The 8,062-nt window shown below is 42.5% G+C and overlaps 1 protein-coding gene across 1 annotated transcript in view; it reads right to left on the bottom strand.

The window, feature by feature from the left end:
* NLRP5 (NLR family pyrin domain containing 5) overlaps nucleotides 1-8,062 on the bottom strand; it is a 50,973-nt gene that overhangs the window by 34,696 nt on the left and 8,215 nt on the right. The window lies entirely within an intron of this gene.

The raw sequence follows: 8,062 nt of genomic DNA, 5'->3' as shown, positions 1-8,062 counted from the left end.
CTTGAGGGTGAGAGTCCCAGACTCATTTCTCCTTGGAGAGCCTTGCAGAAGTTATTAAAATGAGAAGTAGGTCAGGCATGGTGGCTCATGCCTATAATCCCAGCACTTTGGGAGGCCGAGGTGGGCAGATCACCTGAGGTCAGGGGTTCAAGACCAGCCTGACCAATATGATGAAACCTGGTTTCTACTAAAAAAAAAAATTACAAAAATTAGCTAGGCGTGGTGACATGTGCCTGTAATCCCAGCTACTCAGGAGGCTGAGGCAGGAGGATCACTTGAACCCAGGAGGCGGAGGTTGCAGTGAGCCGAGATCGTGCCACTGCACTCCAGCCTGGGTGACAGAGCGAGACCCTGTCTCAAAAAAATTAATAAGAATACAAAAATTAAATGAGGGGTAAAACCTACAGTTAAGAATTAAGGATCTTAGAGCCAGATGTTGTGATACATGCCTGTAGTCCCAGCTACTCGGGAGACTGAGGCAGGAGGCTCACTCGAGCCCAGCAGTTTGAGGCTGTAGTGTGCCACGGTCGTGCTTGTGGATAGCCACTGCATTGCAGTCTCAGCAATACAGCAAAACTCTGTCTCTTAAAAAAAAGAATTAAAGATTTGAGTCAGACACAGGATTCAAATGTGAATTGTCATATACTACTTGTAAGATCATCAATTACTGATGTTCATCTGCAACACCGAAGAAATTATTCCTACTTTGTCAAATTGCTGTGGAGATGATTTAGTAGAGTAATAACACAGCTTCTGGCACACAGTAGCTACCACTGACTGAGAATAACCCACTATATATATTTATCAGGACATAGTTACCATATGAGGCTAAATACAAATTCCTCTTAGGATCTATGAGAATAGATTTGCCATTTTAAAGAATAATCGTTAGGGTGGTCTTTGTCTTGTACATTAGAGAAAAATTATCTATTTTTCATAAAATCACAAACAGAATAAAAACCATTTAAGGATTTTAAAGCATGGGAGTAAAGTTACAGATGTGAATTTTTAGATCACCTTGGTTATTGTATGAAAAATGGATTGCATGTAAAAATGAATTGCGTTTGAAATGCAAATGAAATGCCTTTAAATACAGCAGATGGGAAGAACTGTGTGAAAATGGGTCATATATTACAGGTAGAGACCATGTGATTTTCTGATTTGCTAGATATAAAGTGGAGAAAAGAAATATTAAAAAATACAGCTACTTAGGAAGTCGAGGCACGAGAATTGCTTAAACCTGGGAGGCGGAGGTTGCAGTGAGCCAAAATTGCACCACTGCACTCCATCCTGGGAGACAGAGTGAGACGCCATCTCAAAACCAAACCAGAAAAAAAAAATGACTAAGCTTTTGGTGTAAATGACCAGGCATATAGTGATGCTATGTACCGACATGGAAAACAGTGGAGGCAGGTATCAAGCTAACGCTCCACCCAAAAGCAGAAAACATGCCCTTCTCAACTGCAAACAGACCTTCTCCAAGATAGATACATCAGGCATAAAACATGTTTCAAGTTGATGTGCTTTGAAATTATACAAAGTATGCTCTCTTAACACAATGAAATAAGATGAGAAATCAGTAAGAAAATTTGAAAATTTCCAAATACATGGAAGTGAAGCCATACAATCCTCAACAGGTCAAAGCGGAGAAACAAAAGGGAATTAAATACTTTGAAATAAGTGGAAACAAAACACAGCAGTATTTATGGTGTGTAGATAGAGCCGTGCATAAAGGAAAATTTATAGCTATAAATGCCCAAGAAAGATCTGAAATATAATGTAACTTCCCACCTTAAAGCAGCAAAGAACCCCCTTTGGGGTTAGTGAGCAGCAAACTGACCCCAAAATGGACAGAGAAAGGGAATAAAGAACCGAAGTAAACAAAATACAGAATGGAAATACAATAGAGAAAACAAACCCAGCAGTTTGTTCTTTGAAAAGAACAAAATTGACAAGCCTTTAGCCAGACTGACCAAGAAAAAAAAAAAAAAAAAAAAACAAACGGCTAAAATTACTGCAGTCGGGAATGAAAGAGGGTCACAACTAACGACCTTAAAGAAATGAAAAGGATTTTGGCCGGACACGGCGGCTCACGCCTGTAATCCCAGCACTTTGGGAGGCCGAGGGGGGTGGATCACGAGGTCAAGAGATGGAGACCATCCTGGCCAACACGGTGAAACCCTGTCTCTCCTACAAACACAAAAATTAGCCGGGCATCATGGTGGTGGGTGCCTGTAGTCCCAGCTACTCAGGAGGCTGAGGCAGGAGAATGGCATGAACCCAGGAGGTGGAGGTTGTGGTGAGCTGAGACTGTGACACTGCATTCCAGCCTGGGTGACAGAGCAAGAATCCCTTTCAAAAAAAAAAAAAAAAAAATGATGTGGTATATATACACAATGGGTTATTCAGCCCAAACACACAGGAAATTCTGTTATTTGCTACAATGTCGAGGAACCTAGAGGACATGTTAAGTGAAGTAAGCCAGGCACAGAGAAACACCAGAGGATCTGACATGTGGAACCTAAAAATGTCTAACTCAGAATTGGAGAGTGGAACGGTGGTTACCAGAGGCTGGTGGGACAGAGAGTGGACCGGGAAAGGTGGAAAACATTAGTCAACAGGTACAAAGTTACAGCTAGACAGGAGGACTAAGGTCTGGTGTTCTACTGCACAACAGTGGTGACTGGTTAATAACAATGTGTATTTCAAAATAGCTAAAAGAGGATTTTAAACGTTCTCAGCATGGCTGGGCATGGTGGCTGGGCACGGTGGCTCAAGCTGGTAATCCCAGCACTTTGGGAGGCTGAATTAGCCTCCCAAAGTGCTCATAGACAAATGAAATGAGAGACTTGTATCCTGAAAGCCACAAACAGAAAAAAATTAAGAAAACCCTAAATTAATGGAAAAACCACCGTGTCCATTGATTGAAGACTTATTGTTACTGTGTCATATACCCAACATTAATCTACGTGACATAATGCAATCTTATAAAAATCCCAGCTACCTTGTTTGCAGAAATTGTAAAGCTGATTGATACTAAAATTCACATGGAAAGTCAAGAGACCCAGAATAGCCAATCTATCTTGAAGTCAAGTTGGAATATCACACTTTGAGTTCAAAACTATAAGGCAACAGTAATTAAGTCAGTGTGGTTCAGGTATAAGGTCAGATATAGAGATCAACGGAATAGACTTGAAAGTTTAAAAGTAATCCCACACATCTATGATTTTAGACAAGAATATAGAAAATGAGAAAGAATCGTGTTTTCAAGAAATATTGCTGGAGAACTGGTTATCTACACACAAAAGGATGAAGTTGAGCCTTCTACTTCATGCCATATACAAAATTAGCTCAAAATGTTTAAAGACCTAAATGTTTTTAAGAGCTGTAACTATAAAATCCTTAAGAGGAAATATTGGTGTAAACATTCTGATTTTGACCGTCTGATTTTGGGTTAAGCCCAATTTTTTTTTTTTTTTTTTTTTGAGATGGGGTGTTGCTCTGTCACTAGGCTGGAGTGCAATGGCACGATCTCAGCTCACTGCAACCTCCGCCTCCCAGGTTCAAGCAATTTCCCTGCCTCAGCCTCTCAAGTAGCTAGGACTACAGGCATGTGCCACCATGCCCAGCTAATTTTTTGTAGAGATGGGGTTTCACCATGTTGGCCAGGATGGTCTGGATATCCTGACCTTATGATCCACCGCCTTGGCCTCCCAAAGTGCTGAGATTACACGCATGAGTCACCGTGCCCAGCCAGGTTAAGTAATTTTTTTAAGATATAACACCAAAAGCACAATCAATCAAGGAAATAAATTTATCTTCATAAAATTAAAGCCCACTATGCTTCAAAGGACAGCATCAGTGTGAAAAGACAATCCAAAGAACAGAGAAATATGTATTTTAAATCATGTCTCTAATCTGGATAGAACCTTAGTAAAGTATTGCAAATCAACATTATAATAAAGTTAAAAATGGACCAAGGATTTGAATATCCACTTCTCTGAAGACACGGAAGTGGCCAGTTAGCACATGAAAAGATTCTGAACATAATTAGGGAGATTCAAATCAAAACCACAGTGCATATTTCATACCTACTAGGATGGTTACAATAAAAAACAGAGGAGCAAATGTTACTGTAGCTTTCATTAAGGTGTTGGTGAGGATGCAAAATGGTGCAGTCACTTTAGAAAAACCGGTTCCTCAAAAAGTTAAACACAGTTGCCATATGACCCACCAATTCCACTCCTAGGTATACGCCTCCCTGAATCGAAAACACATCTACACAAACACACACGAGAATCCATGCTGCATCACTCAATGGAAAAAAAAAAAAAAAAAAAAGAACCCAAACGTCCAGCCCATCATGTGATAAACGAACAAGAAGTGTTTTATATACATTTATATACATAAATGGAATACTGTTTTTTTTTGAGACGGAGTCTCACCCTGTCGCCCAGGCTGGAGTGCAGTGGCACGATCTAGGTTCACTGCAAGCTCCGCCTCCCGGGTTCATGCCATTCTCCTGCCTCAGTCTCCCGAGTAGCTGGGACTACAGGCGCCTGCCCCCATGCCCAGCTAATTTTTTGTATTTTTAGTAGAGACGGGGTTTCACTTTGTTAGCCAGGATGGTCTCGATCTTCTGATCTCGTGATCTGTCCGCCTCGGCCTCCCAAAGTGCTGGAATTACAGGCGTGAGCCACTGTGCCCGGCCGGAATACTGTTTAGCCATAAAGTTATGAAGTCCTGAAACAGGCTATGATATTGACAAATCTTTAAGGTATTATGTTAAATGAAGGAAGCCAGTCGCAAAATACAACAAAGCATCCGATTTCATTTACATGGAAGGTCCAGAATAGGCAAACATCAGACACAAAGTAGATGACTGATTTCCAGGGCTTGGGTGTGGGGGAATGATGGCTAATAGGTATGTGGTTTTCTGGGGTGATGAAAATTTCCCGAAATTCGATAGCAGTGATCGTGGCAAAACTTTGTTAATACATTAAACACTGAATTGTATTAGGATGAATTTTATGATATGTGAGTTTTCTCTCAACTTTAAAAAAGCCAGCAAAGCATATGAAGAGATTACACACCAGTTCACTCAAACACAGACGCCAAATTCGAAGTGATTTATCAGCAAACTGTGTCCAGAAGTGTATCCAAAGCTATGTAATGCTGCTTATGTCACATGTATTCCAGGAAAGCAAGAGCGGTTTAACACTGGAAAGAAGCCTGTAAGTGTCATTCATTACAGCAACAGGCTCAGGGTAAGTAATTTTAAGATCATTCCACATTATGCAAAAATAAAACAGGCCAATTTTCTCCACCTTGTTGTCTTTCCTGAAGGATTTTTTTTGGGTGATAGAAAAGTCTTAAGACTGGACTGTGGTGATTGTTTCATGTTTACAAATTCTTGAACTGTATTCTTAAGATTTTATGATACGTAAACCTGCATCGAGTTATCTGGAAAGAAAGAAAGAAAAAAGTTGGGCGCAGTGGCTCATGCCTGTAATCCCAGCACTTTGGAGGCTGAGGTGGGTGGATCACGAGGTCAGGAGATCAAGACCATCCTGGCTAACACGGTGAAACCCCCGTCTCTACTAAAAATACAAAAAAATTAGCCGGGTGTGGTGGCAGGTGCCTGTGGTCCCAGCTGCTTGGGAGGCTGAGGCAGGAGAATGGCGTGAACCTGGGAAACGGAGCTTGCGGTAAGCCAAGATTGTGCCACTGCACTCCAGCCTGGGCGACAGTGCGAGACTCTGTAAACAAACAAACAAACAAAACAAAACAAAAAAAAGCCACTGGGGAGGAATACATAGAATTTTTAAGATCTAGGCCAGGCACAGTAGCTCAAACCTGTAATCTCAGCACTTTGGGAGGCCAAGGCGGGTGTATCACCTGAGGTCAGGAGTTTGAGACCAGCCTGGCCAACATGGCAAAACCCTGTCTACTAAAAATACAAAAATTAGCCGGGCGTGGAGGTGGGTGTCTGTAATCCCAGCTACTCAAGAGACTGAGACAGGAGAATTGCTTGAACCCGGGAAGCAGAGGTTGCAGCGAGCTGAGATCCTACCATTGCACTCCAGCCTGAATGACGGAGTGAGACTCTGTGTGTGTGGGCGTGGGGGGCGGGTGGTGAGCGGAGGAGGAAAGAAATAGAAAAAGAAAAAAGATCTAACACAAAGATGACGCCTCAGTCTGGAAAAAAAAAAAAAAATCAGACTTTCTCTTGGCTGATCTACCATGAGCAAATCTGTCTCTGGGCTTTGGAGTCATATGTACAATGCTGACCTCACATGGATGTATCTTATTGTCTTCTCCAGAGTTTTGTGATAGATTTATGGAAACAGATTTCACAAAACCATAGAATTCACCATTGAAAGTGTGCAATCGTGATTGAGAATATTCAGATTGTAACCATCACTACAATTTTAGAACGTTTTAATCACCCTCAAAGAGAATCCCTGCCCTTAGTCCTCACCCTCTAGGTTTCCCCATTCACCCCAGCCCTAGGCAACCACTAATCTACTTTTAGTATTTAAATGGATTTGCTGATTCTAGACATTTTATATGAATGGAGTCATTCAATATGCATCCTTTTGTGATGGTTTCCTTCACGTAGCCTAGTGTCTTCAAGGTCCATCTTGTAGCATGCATTAGTATATTCTTCTTTTTAAGACACAGTCTCGTTTTATCACCCAGGCTGGAAGCACAGTGGCACAGTCATGGCTCACTGCAGCCTCAAGCCCCCTGGACTCAAGCAATCCTCCTGCCTCAGACTCCCAAGTAGCTGGGACCACAGGTGCTCACTCCCACACCTGGCTAATTTCAATTTTTATAGACATGGGGTCTTGCTACATTGCCCAGGTTCGTCTCAAACTCCTAGGTTCAAGTGATCTGCCTGCCTCAGCCTCCCAAAGTGCTGGGATCACAGGTATGAGCCACCTAGTCCAGTCACATCATTTCTTTTTATGCCAAGTAATATACTATTATATGCATATACCACATTTGATTCTATGGCTTGATAAACAGCTGCATTTATTAGGTTGCCTTAGTTTCAAGGGACATCTTTTTCCTTCCCAGATGGAGTTAACCTCTTGTTGCCCAGGCTGGAGTGCAGTGGCGCAATCTTGGCTCACCACAACCTCTACCTCCTGGGTTCAAGTTGATTCTCCTGCCTCAACTTCCCAAGTAGCTGGGGTTACAGGCATGTGCCACCACGTCTGGCTATTTTCTTTTTTTGTATTTTTAGTAGAGATGGGGTTTCTCCATGTTGATCAGGCTGGTCTCAAACTCCCAACCTCAGGTGATCCACCCACCTCGGCCTCCCAAAGTGCTGGGATTACAGGCATGAGCCACCAAGCCCAGCCTTCGAGGGACATCTTTGCATACCCAGCCAATTAGGAGTGATGACAAAAGCTTGTGACCCCCTATGATGTAAACTTCTTGAGGGCAGAGTGTCTGTCTGTCTGATGGCCCTCGCCTCTGCACATAGGTAACACCTGGAATCAGGTCTTTCCAGCACAAGCCCACCTTGCCTCAATTTAACCATGTGAGATTTCAGCGTGCCATTGAGCTTCTGGGTCTACACTGGACAACTAACGACCGTCAGTACCACATAGGATTGAGAAGCATGAGCTTCTCACGCACTGGCACAGTGCATGATCCACATGGTCTCGAGAAGCAGTAGTTCTTGTGTCTAGGAGGAGTTCAGAGGGATTTCCTAATGTGGCTGACGGCAAGAGCCCCGGCTTTTGTCAGGTTTGTTTCAGTCCTACTATCAAGGTTAGTCTGTGTGTTTATTTTATGCTAACTCTAAGCCACCATTCAGTAACTTATAAAACCTCTAAGAGGCAGTGTTTTTTTGTTTTATTTTGTTTTTGAGATGGAGTTTCACTCTGGTTGCCCAGGCTGGAGTGCAATGGCACGATCTCAGCTCACTGCAACCTCCGCCTCCTGGGTTCAAGCGATTCTCCTGCCTCAGCGTCTCGAGTAGCTGGGATGACAGGCATGCGCCACCATGCCGGCTAATTTTGTACTTTTTTTTTTTTTTTTTTTTTTT

The sequence above is a fragment of the Piliocolobus tephrosceles genome, chromosome 21, assembly GCF_002776525.5.
Source record: "Piliocolobus tephrosceles isolate RC106 chromosome 21, ASM277652v3, whole genome shotgun sequence".
NCBI lineage: Eukaryota > Metazoa > Chordata > Mammalia > Primates > Cercopithecidae > Piliocolobus > Piliocolobus tephrosceles.
The sequence above is the reverse complement of the archived record's forward strand: the minus strand, read 5'-3'. Positions and strand labels throughout refer to the sequence as shown.